The following is a 15,133-nucleotide window of genomic DNA, read 5'->3' as shown; positions in this document are numbered from 1 at the left end:
TGTGCGTGTGTGTGTGTGTGCATGCGTTGTGGGAAATTGGTATGCAAAGAGAGGAGGAGTGTATGATTAGGTGATGCACCTTAAAACCTGGACACACTCTGAATCTCATTTGCAGACAAGCCTGAGAAAGGTATAAAGACTACAAAGTCTACAGAGAACAAATACAGCAACAAGTCACTGTTTTCCAACATCTAGAAAATACGGTCCTTGTAGGGGAAAACCACATATAACATCAGGTCCGCAGCCTTTTGCTTCAGTGAAGGCTCCTGTGAGAGCCTTACTGCTTGAAAAAGACTAAAATGCATGAAGTTCTCAGGTTGTTTACAACTTATGTTGCAGCAGTTACAGCATGTCTGGCAATCAGATTCAGAGCACTGTACCAAGACCAGTCTATGGGAAATACATGCGGCAGCACTGTGAAAAAATCACAGCAAGTTAACAAGGAATCAGGGTTTACTCCAATAACAAATTATTGGCAAAAAGCAGGCATGCAGTCCTGCCAGTAAAGCAAACTTTTCCCATCACACATATCGCATCCTGCACAGACCACCTTGCATGGAATAATTTTTTTTATTTTTTTTTATAATATTGCATTTTGATTTCTTTAATGAAGAGAGAGTAATTTCACTGTTTGCACTTGAGAACTCACATTTCTTTACAGTACTCAAATTTAGTCCAGATTGGGATTATATTCCAGCCAAGGCAGGTCAAAGCCAAGAAGTGAGGTGAGCCAACATTTCATCTGAAAATAAAACTTAGTTGCAGTCAGCATAAAAGAGGTAGACGAGGCCTTTCAAATCAAAAACAAGCCCAGAGTGCTGAAGCAGAGAAGCAGGCGCCTCCAGCAGCGACAAGCTCCACAAACCACAGACTGAACCTGGACTAACCCAGAGCGTCCTGCATCAAGGCATCATACACTAGTTTAAGTGATGGAGGTTTAATGACAAATTAGGTTTTCCCAGCAGAGAACGTTTGATTCTTCTTTCTAACAACTTTATTGTAGAGAAATATACCCAGATTGAAAACAATTTCACAACGGGCCTCGTGCAAGAACCACTCATTCAAACAAGTTCATTCTGAAGTGGCACGTACAAAAGATTTAAAGAGAACTCATCGCATTCACCAGTTTTCTTGTACTTGTGCGAACATAATTCACGAGCAGTACATATAGTCTGTCTTCCACACTTGTTTGACTTTCAGAATCATATTAAGAATCATAATGCCTGAATCTGAATTAATTTGGAGTTCAAATATGATGCCGAAATCAACTAAAATAAAATTTACGGAAAGGAAATTTACTGCTGCAGTTTAACATTACCTGCTGAATAATATCCTCTCACCACCTCCTGCCTTAACTATGTTTAAGTGAGATATTTTCGTATCTAATTGCTCGTCAAACCCATCCCTCATTCTTGACCTTGGGAACACATAATTCTGTAATGAAGATTCTTAACTCAAGGTTCACTTTCGATGGGATGTTACATTCGCCATCAGCATAGAAAGCGGTTATTTGACCACCTTTTGTCACGTGACGCAGGTCCTGTATTTGACACCTGGAAGTGGTCCCACCTGCAGAAAAAGACCATGGTCACTAAGTAAGTGAACTTTGAGTTTAGAATATTTATCACAACATTTCTTCTTTAATTTTTGCCAGTACAGCGGTGCTCTGATGGCGCGTCGCTGGCAGCTGTTTTAATATTTTCTAACTGTCCTCTATTATAACTACTGACACGGCTGTGTGTGTTCTGCTTTTGTCTGCGGACTTCTGACAGCAGGTCTTTTCATATTTGAATGAAAGTTGCCCACACATGACGCAGGACACACAGCCTTATATAGCAATTTGGGTTATCATTATGCTAATGATGATGCAGTGAACAGGTGACACCCATCAGGTTGAAACAGGCAACAAGCCGTTCTCACAGCAGACATTTTAACTTGTCATAGTAGGAAAAGCACAGGCGTAAATAACAACATTAACTCTATTAAGGTGTCCCAGTGAGCTAAATTGAATTTATGCTTTTACCTGTGCTTTTCCTACTGGGACATATAAAAACATCTGTAAAAAAGGCAAATTTACAACAAGTTTAGTTTGGTAAATCTGACTTCTCATATGCCCCAAAAAAGTGAGGTTTGGGATAATAATACAAAACTCTTCTTGCATGAGGCCCAATGTTATCTGTTAATGTGTTAGGGAACTTGGCTGAGGTTACTTTTCGCCACTCTGCATTAAAATTAACTGCACGTTTAACCAGTTAATTAACTCTGCACCTCGAGGCTTTGAAATGAAAGATGGGTACAAAAGGGAAACTAAATCAGAACGGGAGCAGGCACAACACAAACACAGACCAGTGGGACAAAAGGAGAAAGAGAAAAACTGTTCAGTTACCTTTCCCAACATTCTTTTTGGTAGCTGACGAAGGAGAGGGAATCATAGGTAATTTCAACTCAGCACGATTTGACTCAGTCAGAAGGTAGTGGGACTTATAGGCATATGAACTTAATATGGTGTCAGTAAGGTCTTGCACTAACAGCCCTACACAAGACACACAGGAAGAGACGGAGGTGAGCCGCAGTCAAACTCGAAAATTACCCAAAATTCACAAAAAGAAGAGAAAGAACAAACACATACGCACAGTCTCTCACTCTCTCACTCGCCCTCACACGCACACACAGAAGAAACAAGTAAAACAAAGTTTGTCCCAACACAAAGAGGCCAAACAGTGCACTCAACTTGCGGTTTACAAGGCAAAACATCACATCCAAACTGGTTAATGTTCATGAAAACAAAAAGTAAATCCTGTGTCTTCTTTACCATCCAGCACAGATGGGATTATTTTAAGAGTGCAGTGTAACAGCTTGGATCATTCATTAGTATTAGTATCGTGGTGGAAAAACAAACATTACATTTCACAGCACTGCTATTCATGAACAACAATACCAAACATGGAACATGTAATATTAAAATATCTAAACATAAAATATGTAAAAAGTATGTGAGGTTTCAGTTTTCAATCATGAGATGTCACTGCAGCTGTGGATTGTATATAAAAAATATTCCACAGAAGAAGATGGAAAAACTACAATAATGGAGGCTGATCAGGTATTGTTGACGCTCAAATGTGAAGTGTTAAGTAAGAAGAACTGTTCTTGCTGTTTGAAACAAGACGGAAATCAGACAGTGGAAGCAAAAAATCATCAAATGTGGCGAAATTATTAACTTCCACATTTGTCTGCTCAGGTTCACGGATGGAGAGGAAGGCTCGTGTGCACAGTTGTGAGAGCTTACCTCTGGCACACAGGAAGCACCAGCCCACGTTGATGGGGGAGGTGAGGAGGCCGTTCCTCTTGGCGCTGCCGTGGCTGCTGCAGATCATGATGTGATGAGTGAGGGCGACGCTGCCTGCCGCCACGCAGCTGTCTCCTGTGTGATAGGCCAGTGGGCAGCGGATACAACGCATCAGACGACCTGGAAGGGAAGTAAAAGAGAGGGGGAGAAAAGATTCAGGGACAGTTTATTCTCTCCCCCCCAAGCTTCTGACCTTTTACAATCAGTGGTCACTTTACAATATTTACAACTGCTCAGTCCATCACACGAGTCATGTAGCTGTGATACAGCACAGCACACGCAGAGGGTTTAAAATTAATTAGGTCAGATTCTTTTATGAGTTCCAGCTGTAATTAAAGGAAATCAGAAGGAAACAATACGACCACTTCAGCTTCAGTCCTCTGATGTTAAAATGTTTTTGCCTCATTGTACTTGAACAACAGAAAACACGGCTCAACACTCAACATTCAAACTTGAGGTTAAGACCAGCGGTTTCCAACATAAGGCATCACAAGATAAATCTGGAGGGTTGTGAGATATTTAATGGGGTTGAAAAGAAGAAAAGAAAAGTTCTGCAACACACACATATACTATTCTGTCACTTCAGTCAGTGTGAAATATTTGATAATTATCGCTATTTGGACCTCAAACTGTTATTTCAATGAAACCATCTGAGAAGCGTAGATGGGAAATGTCTCTTTGGTGGAACTGCGAATGACTCATACACATAATGAAACGTCACAAGGGGCCACAAATAAACACTGCTTTTTTTTATATAAGAGGTCACCAGCCGAAAAGGTTGGAACTGTTGGAAACTGTTTTTGACTATATAGGCAAATTCGGAACAACACAAACATGATTGTCTCCTATTGGGATTGGATGTGCGCAGCACAAATCATTGGAAGAGAGACTGATCCTCGCTGTTTGTGAGTTTCCAGAATCTATTACTGTTTACTAAATAGGACATCAACAGGAGGGAATTCACATGGCAGAGCATCCCCGCAAAACTACATGAAGGCCTATCAGGTAAAGTTACGTAGCCTATAATTTTAACTTAAGTTAAATAGGCTACAGTTGTGTAGCGCACAGAAGCATGTTGCCATGGTTACTATCCATAGAGCGCCTGCCGTTTACTCGCAGAGCGCTTGTCTCCTGTTCCCCTGAGGAGCGCAGAGCAACCCCGCGGGGTCAAGCGACTACGTTGTGATTTTAAGAACATTCCTAAGACCGACATCTTCCCCAATACTAATCAGCATGCAGTGTGTAGCTACCCACTTCGCTATGGCATTTGTTCGCCTGGCTTGCTTTTGTTTATCTAAAGTAATTAATTAATTCGTGGATGTGGATGTGGACTCTCTCTCTCTCTCTCTCTCTCTCTCTCTCTCTCTCTCTCTCTCTCTCTCTCTCTCTCTCTCTCTCTCTCCTCTCTCTCTCTCTCTCTCTCTCTCTCTCTCTCTCTCTCTCTCTCTCTCTCTCTCTCTCTCTCTCTCTCTCTCTCTCTCTCTCTCTCTCTCTCTCTCTCTCTCTCTCTCTCTCTCTCTCTCTCTCTCTCTCTCTCTCTCTCTCTCTCTCTCTCTCTCTCTCTCTCTCTCTCTCTCTCTCTCTCTCTCTCTCTCTCTCTCTCTCTCTCTCTCTCTCTCTCTCTCTCTCTCTGCCCTAGTAATTTCACTCTAACTATGTACAATTAATAGGTTGTTGCAATGCACAGTATGGTCAGAATCAGACACAAACTGCATTAATCACGCCTGGTGTCAGAGGTACAAGTGGTAATTGGTGTCACAGATGTTTTCTAGGCACATTTTTTGGCACCTTAGCATCTGAGGTTTCACTTTTAAACCACAAAATACTTAAACTCTGCTGCAAACAGGGTGCACCTCGTTTCCTTTTCCAGGAACATGGCAATTATTTTATTTTCCTCCAGTGGTCTGCAGCCTCCAGGTGCCTCTTGCATCAAAGCAAATACAGCACTTTTAGTTTAAGCTGGAACCAGATGTTTTTAGCAAGACTGTCACCAAATATTCTGCAGGAAATGCAGCAAAAGATTTCAGTCTAGGCGTTCCTCCTAAAGTAGCACCTTCTTGTCAGTCCTCTCTTCCTCAATCTAATTTCCCTCATGAAAAACACGGTCTTATTTCTTCTTCCTCTTGCACTTTCGATTGCTGTTGGTCAATAACATCAACGGGAAGCTTCATTTTTCATACATTTCTTCACACTTTGCTGATGTAGCACCGGCTCATTGCCCCAAAGCTTCCACTGCAGAAGCAAAACAGGAAATCAGAGAAGCTGAAAAACACAGCAGAAGTCGTTTACCTTTACTGGCGCGTTGCAGGTCTCTCTCCAGGCAGCAGGTAGAACAGCTGTGCTGAGGGCAGCAGAAGCCTCCGCCGGCACTGTTGGTGGTGCCCGGGAGTTTACGGACACAATCCTCGTGGTAATAACAACCACATCCAGACACAGAGCAGCGTGTCACCTCACGGCCCGCTGTCTTACAGCTAAAACAAGGGTGATTGCCTAGAAAAAGAATGGCAGAGAGTCCCTGATAGTAAAAAGCCAAACACAACAGATGTGACAGTGAAGATGTATTCTGATTGGCTCACCGTTTCTACACTCTAAGCAAGTGAATCTGCCTTCAGGTAGGGACGTCAGACCAAGACACTCCAGGTGAAACTGTCTGCTGCATTCACCTTCACACACCACCAAACCCTCACCATACACCTCGCAGATCTTCACACAAACACACACAGAGAAAAAGACAATTAGAACATCATAACTTGATAACCTGTAAACTTTGAGGAGAAAAAGAGTGAAAAGAGATGAGAAGCGCTGACCTGGCACACGGTGTCTCTCTGCCGGTGCTGCCGTCCTGACGGGACAAGCCAGAGTCAACAGACTGAGTATCTGAAGCGTCTGCATCTGCTGTTGCTGGACTATCAAGACTCTTTCCAAATAAACCCTGAGAGATACAGAAAGAAGTAGGTTCACATGTGGTCTTATAAAGCCCAGACGCACCAAATGTCAAGTGTTACGTTATTGTTAAGCACCAAGTCACCAAAGCAAATCCCTTGTATTTGTAAACCTACTTGGCAATAAAGCTGATTCTGATTCTTCTTGGTTAATGCTCCATAAAATGTCAGCAAATAGCATAAAATCCCCATCCTCCCAATCTTTTTTTTTGTCCAAACAACAGAACAGAATCAAATATAATACAATCATTTAAAAAAAAAAAAAAAAAAAAGTATAAAATATTCACATTTGAGATGCTAGAAGTACTGGATTTTTGCCATTTTTGCTTTAAAAACACCTTAAACGACAAATTAATATCAAAATTATTGCTGAATACTTTTCTGATGCTTCATCGACTGACTGTTTCAGCTCGAGTTGTGATGAATGTAAAAAGTCCTGCACATTGCGGAAAAAGCAAATAGCCAAAGTTAAACAGATGATGATTATGTACACATCACTGCAAGTATGAAACACTTCAAGTACATGCTCACATTTGCCGCATGCAGGAAAAACAGTGTTTTCCTGTTTGGGTCTGTGTGTATCTCTGTGCATGTTTTCTAAGAGCACCTGTGGGTCATTGAGGCCTCTAGAGTCAGAATCAGACGTGTCTCTGTACTGAGAAGAAGCCATCTCCACATCTGTTGACGCTCGGCTTCGCTTTTTCAGGGGCTTGCAGGCATCTGAGATCTCACTGGCTCCTACAGGATGACAGAGGGTCAATAAAAAAAAAAGATGGATTTCACTTTTTAGAAGTATTTGTACTTTTCCACCGCAGACGTTTACAGGAGGCATGAAAGAAGGACCTCCGACCTTTCTGTGAACCTGTCCTCAGTGTGGTCTCAGGAGCCATCTCCGCCTGTGAGGAAGATAAACAAGGCAGTTTTGGTTCTCGTGTTTTTTTCATACGCATAAAATAATATGCAGCCTCATTCATTTTAATGAGGCCACTGCGCTGACGTAGCACGCACACGTTATCTGGCTCAAACTTTGTCACAAATCAGTATGTTCTAGACAGTCACGCACACATTCCTGATAGATTACTTTGTATTTTCACCAATTACTGACATGATGTAGGAAAAATATTGTAGCTTCCCAGTGTTGAAAGATCCTCTCTCATAATATTACAAACCTCTGTGCAGTGCTTTAGCCTCTGATAAGCCTTGAAACCCACACATTTTACATTGTCTCGTCTGTCCCTGAAGCAATCTTTTTATTATATTTTGGCCAATTTTGCCTTTATTTGATAGCTGAGAGTGTGGAATCAAAAGAACATGCAACAAAAGGTGCCTGTGCTAAAGCTGTGCTGTCTTTGTTCTGAACACCAGGTTATCTGTGGAGGACTGATACCTGTTCCTTTTTGGTTTTCTTCTTAGGGACGGGATCGCTGCCTCTCTCTGACTCAGACCTGCTTCTGACTGATCGGCGCTGCAGCTTCCTCTCCTGAGAGCCTGAAAACGCATAAAAATATTGAGCTGCTTCTCTTACGGACTTCACATATCAATATTCATTAAAAAAACCCTGCAGGTCTGTGTTTTACCTTGTGGACTACTGTGGGGGGATCCAGGGGAGGAGGTCTGCTGCATTCCTCCCTCTTCACTCCTCCGACTGGCAGGGGAGCCCCTCCTCTCCTCCCCCTCTTCCTCCCCTTCGTCCCCGTCTTCCTCCTCTTCAGGACTGGGCTCAGGTTAGCTCTAGTGTCCTGCTGAAAGCATCAACATTTGAAATATCCTCACAGGATAACTGTGGTGAATACATGTTTCTGCCTGCCTGAGTTACACCAACCTCAGGTGAGCAGTATCCCAGGTCCGGCTGCCTGGCCTCTCTCTCCACTCTCTCCTCCTTCTTCTTCTTTGTCTTTTTTTGGAGACGGTGCTGCTTTTTTCTGCAGGAGAGGCCAGTCACACTTTGTGATCTCCACATTCAGCCGCTTCATAGTGATAGAGAGAGGCAGCAGCTTCCTGGCGGCTGCTGTTTTCCAGGCCCTGACCGAGGTGGTGAGTCCTGCTGTTCTCGTGCATCACAACCGCGCTCAGTTTGGGGGGGCTGGTCTTACGCTGGCCCCCCCTCTGGTTCTTCTCTTCATTTGAGGCCTGGGAGTTCGTGTTGTCGTCTGTGTTTGAAATACTACACTGTCGGCGCGGCAGCTGCCTTCGTGGTGGCTGCTCTCTGTCTGGTGACTTCACTCCTCCATCTTCCTTCTTACTGACTGAGCCGCTGGAGCGCCGGTTTCGTTTCTCAGCTCTGACGTTGGGTTTCTTGTTGGGTGGGGCTTCAGCAGGCTCTGGGTCAACATAGATGAAGGTGTAGTTGTCAATTCGCTCCTGCCGCGTCATCGGGAAGGCGTCCTCGGCGTGACCAACACCCACTTCCCACTGAGAACGCTCCCGTTGAGGGATAGGCTTCAGAAGCTGCAGAAGAAAACATAAAAAAAAGATACAAAACAACTGATAAACTTTATTTCTAAGTAGTCCGTCTGACTGGAGAACCAATATAATCAATAAAAATTAAAAAAAATAAAATAAAAACATGGCATAATTTAGTGGCAGTTCTTACATAATTTGCCCAGATTTTTCTTCTTTGTTTTTTTTATTAATGGTAATTATTTTAACTGATTGTCACCCAGATTTAAAGTCTCCAAAGATTCAAAAAATGTTTTCTTTGACAGTGTTCACTATAATTTACCTTAATGACACAAAGAATCCGAGTTATGAATATGAAAGACTCACAAAATGAAATGGTTGTTGAAAAAGACTGGAGAATGGATAAGAGTTTAGAAAAATAAATGGTTGTACTATAAACATTTAGGTTTTGTTAAAAGGTGTTATAACCGCACCAGTGATGAGCCATGTGATGACTTAAATAAAATTGTATTTATTCATTCATTTATAAAATGAATAAGGTCTTCTTGTGGACAGGAGAGCTGAGAATACCCTTCCACTAATAGAAATTGCAGATGGTATTTTTCTGATATAGTTTTTACCTGTTCATCAAACTTGTGATTGTGCTGTATATTTATAAAATGTGTATTCGATATAAAACACCAATGATTTGTAATAATACTCAAAAATAACAGGCCACAATAGTCCAATGCACTGAGCACAATACAGGCTGGTGTGGAGTCTCTTGAGAATTTAAAAATAAAGTTTATGATTAAACTTCATGTCTCTCTCACCCCTATTTGATAAGTGCATTTGAGGGATTCTTTATTATACTATACAGTATGTAAATATAAATTTGAAAAGGCAGCTAATATTGTTAATCCTAAAGATTTGCAGGAGTCTCAAAAGTCCAGCATAAATCGGATTATACTTACCATTACTGCCATTTAATTATTTACTGCATACATTTCAAACAGATGAGGCCAATATTACACTTAAATCTTTGGTTAACAAAATAATACATTTAAAGTTTGACTGAAAATGAGCTTTATTTAAGGATTCTTCCCCTAAAAATGCCTGTATACAATTGAAAAAAAACAACAGCTAAATATATGTAATCTCTATACTGGATCAGTCTGACAAAATGTCTTAGATGCCTTCATACGTACTTTGTGTTTCTCTACCGGGTTTGTGGTCTTGCGCAGAGTCTCAGCCTGAAGCTCATCAAACTGTTGCTTCCCCTGGTAAATGACGATCCTCTTCTCATGGATCCACGCTCGCTCAGCCACACTGCCAAAGAACTGGACGTGATACTCCCTGTGACCTGCACACCGAAAAGGAAAACGGGCTGTGGCGTTTGTTTCCCTACACATATATACATTTGTGAAAGAAAACAGGCACATTCAGAGCATTTGGAGGGCTTTTTGGTGCACGAGTACCTCTGGTGTTGATGCGAGTGTGGACCTTCATCTGCGGGTCAGAGGAGACCATGCAGGGCCACCAGGGGTAGGTGCCCACCTTAGACCAAACAAGGTCTCCTATCACAAACTCCTTACAGAAGCCCGTCTCCTGGATCACTGATGGATGATGGACCTTCGGAACCTAAACGTGAACATGAATGAGTCAGCTTTGAAAATCCAAACAATGACAAGTGTGTTTACTACATTCTACAGCGATTGATGTGCAAAGAACTCAAACTGCTATGGAGAGAGAACAGTTGTGCTCTTGCCTTCGGCGTCTTTGGTTCAGTTTTGATAACGGTCTTCTGAGGCTTCTCTGTCTGGGCTGGCGGTGTTTCTGTCGGCAGGGGCTGGATGTTGATGTCTTCTGTCTGGCCTGTGGTACCTGCCACCTGTGCTTGGCTCTGGTCCAGGCTCTGTTCCTGGACCTGGAGCTGCAGCCTTGCGCTCTTTTTCCTCTTCTCCTTCTTCCTCTCATGTCTGCGCTGCACCTGAGTGGCCTCGCTCTTCTGAGACTCCTTCTGAAGATTAGAAAATAGAAAAACATTGGTTTACTTTTTCTACAAAAAGGTGACTAAACATGGATCTCTCCATCCGTTGAGATCTAAACATCCTCGGATATCCACTTCTTAAAGTAAACCAAGATGCACAGTGTTATATTTTCATTTTAAGTTTTAATTAGACAGCTCAGACTTCTATTTAGTATGTGATGTACTATTTCTGTGGTTCAATACACACTGTCCTGTTCTCTTTATGTAACCTGTGCTGTTGTTTGTATGTAAAGCTAAAACATATAGTTGAATTATCAATAGAAAGAAAATTTATCTGCAGCTGTTCTGATAATCGAAAAATCAAAAATCGAATTGGACTGGAAAGGTTAACAATCATTTCAGCTTTAAGATCAAGCACATGTGTTTTTTAATTTCATATAAAAGGAGATTCATTCTGTGTGCGCACGCTAAAGAGCATGTTCGTGCATGCATTACCTGCAGTTCCTGCAGCAGGTCTCCACACAGCGCAGATTCAAACAGCTCTTTCCCATTCTGATACGTCTTTATGATCTTCAGCTTGATTTCTGGAGAGCTGGTTTTCTTCAGGACCCCACCAGGGGTGTTGGACGGGGCGTGGGAGGGCTGAGAAGAGGGAGTACTGTCCACAAGGGAGGGGGAGGACTGGAGGAAGGCAGGTGTAATGGGGGAGGAGGGGGAGAGTGTGGGTCATGATGTGAGGCGTCTGGGGCAGGTGGTGCTGGGAGGGCAGCGGTGGAGGACTGTGTGGGTGCGGGTGGGTTTGTATATGAGGTGGGTTTGAGTGGAAGTGGTGCGCATGGTGGTGGTGATGGGGGTGGTGGTGGTGATGGTGGTGGAGGTGTGGGTGATGTGTGGGCAGAGGTGGAGACACGGGAGACAAAGGTCTCTCCTGGAGACCTGGGCCTCTCAGGACTGTCCCCTCTCCCGGCATGAGACCGTGCTCTCCGAAGCTCCGTATGGCCCCATAGCCGTTAGCCGAGCCATTGGGGAACTGTGAGTACATGGAGAACTTGGCCTGTGGCTCGTACATGCCCAGACCCGGCGGGTAGCCGTTGGGAACCTGTGACATGTCCTCTGAGGCCGATGACGGGTAGGAAAACTCTGCATCCAGGGCAGCAGCATCGTAGGAGGGTCCATCCTCGCCCGGGTCACTGCCGGTGTCGCAGGTGCCTTCCTGTCTGATGTTGGCTGAGTCAATGAGCTGAGGGGGTTGCTGAATTGTATTTCCCATGATCCCTTGCATGAAAGAGAAGGAGAAATCCATTGTTGGGCTCCTGCATCCTTAACTGTCTTTTTCTTTGACTGGACCTGTTGACAGAGAGACATGCAATCAAAGGAGACACAGGTAGGCTCTGATTAAATCATGATCACTCAAACGACACACACAGCCACAAAGCCAAGACAAACAAACCACTCAAATACCTTGTTCTAGATCCCTTTATTTAACCTTTATGGAGCCCTTGTGCAGCAGGAGTGACAGAATATGCAGCACCTGACATTACAAAAATCAAATCTACTCTCTCTATGGCGCTTTTTGCCAGTCTCTATGCATTGTGTACGTATGTCAGATAGTTCATACTGCTGACTACACATGGCAGCTTCATAATATTTTGCCCAGAGGTCCAGAAACCTACCATTACACCTATTCTGGGATACCATCCTGCCCCTGGTTTCCTATGTGTAATTTGGGTAGTGGTAATTTCATTAAATATAAACAAATGTAGGTAATAATAATAATCATCATCTGGTATTTTAAAACTCGATTTTTACAGAAGAAACCTGTATAGCACAAGGCCTCATGTTAAGGTAAACTACAGGACCAGGGCATCCTGTGGTTAAGATGCATGTACATAACATATAAATGCAACGTTCCCAGTTTGATTCTAGCCAGAAAACATTATCTTGTGAAATGTCCTTGCCATTTCATCAAATATTGTGCTTTATTGGTGCATATTTGCAAACAGATTTGCTTGTGTTGCAACCAAAATAATTGCCGATCATTGGACTGGGGGCTTTGGGGGCCCCAGAGCAGTACCATGCTTTGCCTGTCGAGTCATCCAGCTTTGATGCTTTATGAAGCCATAAAATATTATGTGACATGCAGCTCCATCCCGAGAATGCATACCGCATCTCTCAGATCTAACCTCAGCTCCTAATAAATTAAAGAGCTGAAACAATTAGAAGATTCAATGAACAACTTTGATAATCACTTCAGTAGAATTTCAAGCAAAACTGCATTGGTTTCCGTTTCTGAAATGTGAATATTTGTCTGTTTTCATGTCTTCTATAACAGTAAACCTTTGAGTGTTGGACTGTTGGTCAAACAACACAAGTAATTTCATTATGTTCAGTTGGGCTCTGGGGAATTTTGAAGGGTGAATCTGTGTACTGAACTAATCTGCTGATGAATCCATAATAAAAAAAAAAGATTGTTAGTTGAAGCCCTGATAAACTCACAGGCTCACTGAATGTTAGATGCCAGTGGACAATAAGCGGACTTGTACAGTCAAACTCTTTCAAAAACTGGGCAGATCCTCAGCCAAAAATCACCCTCAATTATCTTAAACTTGCTTTCAAAACACAAGACATATTCCAGGCAGCTTGTGACTTCTGAGTTAAGTTGCGCAGGCTCCTCTTTGATTGCCACTAATCATCTGGTGTGCTTCCTCTTTTCACAAGCTATAGATCATTTGTGGGGTTTAATTTCATCAACACTAAACACATGGTGGCCTGCTCTCACAAACAAAACAAAAGAGCAGCTACCAGGTGTCCGCATTGCCCTCTTTTACCTTGGCACTGTTAATATTTGTCGTGATTAATTCATCACGTTGAAAGTGTTGTGGCTTGCGCGCTAACAGTTAACAGACTAAGCCACTGATTGTGGTTCAATTTGTGAACAGGCTGCCCAGCACTGGCAAAGGTGGACAACGGTGATGTAAACATCCATAAGGTGTCAAGTAACGGTCACTAGCTCCATTTTGGTGTTATTTTTGGGGCTCATATCTGCTGTGGTAAACAGTAATACTTTGTTATATTTAAAAAAATAAAAAATACGACTGCGCACACGCACATATTTCTACTGAATGATATTATAGCTTTCTGCGATGTTAGCCTAAAGCTACCTGGCAGCAAGAGGGGGTTGTCTTTGAATTATGTGAGACGTTTTAACCGTGAGAAGACAAACACGACAAGGGGACACGACGGTTTGTCTTTTGACTAGACGTTTGCATTTAACGTTTATCCGTTTATGAGCATCACACATGGGAGCAGATGAAAGGGAAAGCTAACGTTGGCTAAGCTAACATTCCATTGCCAATATGGCTGCCTTTGCCCCTTTAAATCAAATTGTCTGGCGTGATTATCCCTCCATCACTGGCGGTTTGGGGAGAAATGTGCCTGAAAATAAGCTAGCCACGACCACAAAAACGGGTCCGTGCGGAGGCAGAGAGTGAGAGAGAGAGAGGGGGGACAACAACACGCATCGACAGCCACGGCAAACACGCTTATCGCTAAAGAGGGAGAGCAAAGGAGCTGCACAGATTTTGATGCCGAGTCGAAAGATGCAGGGAAATAAAACAAAACAAAATGGCAATACCTTCAGCGTGTCCCATTCTAAACACATACACCAGCCAGCAGCGTTTCCTCGTTTAATCTATAAGAAAAAAAAAATCAAAAAAATATATCCTGTAATATAGATAAAGCGCAGGCCTTTCCTTTTCGTTTTAACGCAATTCTCAACAGAGGAGGAGGGGGTTGTTACGCTCCCTGCTCGCTGCCCAATCCAAACGCTTGGCTCTCCTCAATGTAGGAGCATTTAGTGAAACCCCTGCGAGAGATAGATATGTTCAATTCTCGCCACCCCCCTCCGGTGTGCAGTCTTCTTCTTCCTAATAAGAATAATAATCTCTAGCTCCCTCTTCCTCTGGTTTAACAAAGGCACCCTGCTTGTTTTAGTCCGGGCTGGTCGGTGGGTCTGTCGGTCTCAGCGCCAAATCACACAGGTCCAGCCTGGAGGGGTTTTCAGGAGCACTCCGGGATGTGTAGTTCACTTCTGGTGAACTACCGACAGAAGAGAGTGTTTGGGGTGGGCAGAAAAGAGGAGTAGAGAATCAAATACCAGTTATTAAAGTCACACCTCCATCAAAATGAAAGAAATGGATGTGTCATGTTTCATTTGAGGAGGAGGAGGATGTAAAAATAAATAAATCTAAACTTATTTTTTTAATTGTGTCATTATTACTGAACACATGGTAAATATATGCAGTTTTAACAGTATTAAATAATTGTTTTTATTAACACCCCCTCCCCCCGGACGCAGCACTATGCAGATGCTGTGGATACGTTGGTTTGCACCAGGGTCTCTGATTGGCTTTTAGACGCCTCGTCGCCTGATCTGTAGCAGAGAGCAGGGGGAAAAAAGAAAAGAGCGCTCACTCT

General features: G+C 42.9%; 1 pseudogene; it reads right to left on the bottom strand.

Moving 5' to 3' along the window:
* Window positions 1-840: 840 nt before the first annotated feature.
* LOC119892831 lies at window positions 841-14,410 on the bottom strand (annotated as a pseudogene).
* Between the last annotated feature and the right edge of the window lie 723 nt (window positions 14,411-15,133).

The sequence above is a fragment of the Micropterus salmoides genome, unplaced genomic scaffold (assembly GCF_014851395.1).
Source record: "Micropterus salmoides isolate LMB-PRFRI ecotype aquatic unplaced genomic scaffold, ASM1485139v1 Ms_hic_scaffold_715, whole genome shotgun sequence".
In the NCBI taxonomy this organism is placed as follows: domain Eukaryota; kingdom Metazoa; phylum Chordata; class Actinopteri; order Centrarchiformes; family Centrarchidae; genus Micropterus; species Micropterus salmoides.
This window is presented reverse-complemented; position numbering and strand designations above follow the sequence as displayed.